Here is a 1361-nt window from a genome sequence, read left to right as displayed (position 1 = left end):
AAAAAAAAAAAAAAAAAAAATTAAGATGGGAGCCAGGCATCTGGGAAATAGGCAGGGGCCATTGTTAGGCTCCAGTGGATTCTGTGCTGCTGTGAAGGGCAGCTGAAAACCAGCCCTGCAGGCCCTTCCCTCGTCACCTGCCCCCTACTCTGCAGTCTAGCCTTGGCAAACCCCTCTTCCTCTCCAGAGGATGTCCTGTAACTGCCCAGGTGAGAGGAGCCTGGCAAAACCCATGTTTGGGAGGAGAGGAGGATTCAGGCCCCAAAGAAAAGAACGCATCACCGCTGGGGAAGCCCCTGACAATCTGGAACCCTGTGCTTATCCCACTTTGCCTCTGCCTGGCTCTGTGTCCTTGAGCAAGCCCCGGTTCTGTTGTCCTTCAATCCCCACCCCCTCCCCAGATACCTTGCGATCTGAGGCCCTTCGGTCTCGCTCATTCTAAGGCCTGCATCCTGACGACCAGCCGTGGGGGGGCGCAGCGAGCTCGGGCCTCCGCCGCCGCCGCCTCCCGTCCCTTCCGGACGAGGGGCCGTGGACGGCGGTTGTTTGGGCGGCCCCGCTGGCAAGGCCAGGAGGGCTGATTTGCCGCTGCCAAGGCCCCAACCTCCCCGGTCTCCCACAGCGGCTCGTCCCTGGAAGTGCCAACCCCCTTCCCACCGCCGCTGGTCCTTCAGGCGCTGCGGGGGTTGGGGTGTCTCCGTGGCCCTCCTGCTCAGCCACGTGCGCGTGCTTGGTGCAGTGGGGGAGGGGAGCGGGGTCTGAGTCGCCACGGCTCCAGCCTCTGCGTTGTGTGGCCTTGGGAAGCTCACAGTTTGCTTGGGGCGGAGAGAATTATCGTTAACCACAGGAAACTAGGGCTGTGCCCTGGTGTCCTGTCCTTCCAGTCTGGTCCTTTGCTCCAACATCTTGGAAAGAACGATGTGAGCGAGCTCGGGCCAAATTCTGCGGGCCCTTAAACGGGGATTCTGGAGAGCCCAGCCTGCAAGCCAGAGGAGTTTGAGGCTGCGATCCAGGGGCTTGTGGGAAGCGGGAAGCTGGCAGGATGCAGCTGTGGCCACATCAGCGGCAGGAACGTTTGCAGGTCTCCACAACAGGGTAGGGCACCAGGCACACTGCTGCAGGGTGTGTGCACGGCCGGGCGGCAGCCCGGGACTCAACCAGCAACACCAAGCCAGCAGTTGGATGCCCGTGGTCTGCGCAGGCCGGCAGGTCATGCCGGGCAGCCAAGAGCAGCCACGGGCCGACGTGGCACAGTCGGTCCGACGTCCCCGGGGGGCCAGAGCACCGGGCCCGGGTCCACCCAGGCGGACGTGAGGCAGGGCACGAGGTCCACCAGCCAGCTGCGCCGAACGCGCGCCGCC

The sequence above is a fragment of the Carlito syrichta genome, unplaced genomic scaffold, assembly GCF_000164805.1.
Source record: "Carlito syrichta isolate Samal-C Ts95f unplaced genomic scaffold, Tarsius_syrichta-2.0.1 Scaffold93748, whole genome shotgun sequence".
Classification (NCBI taxonomy): domain Eukaryota; kingdom Metazoa; phylum Chordata; class Mammalia; order Primates; family Tarsiidae; genus Carlito; species Carlito syrichta.
This window is presented reverse-complemented; position numbering follows the sequence as displayed.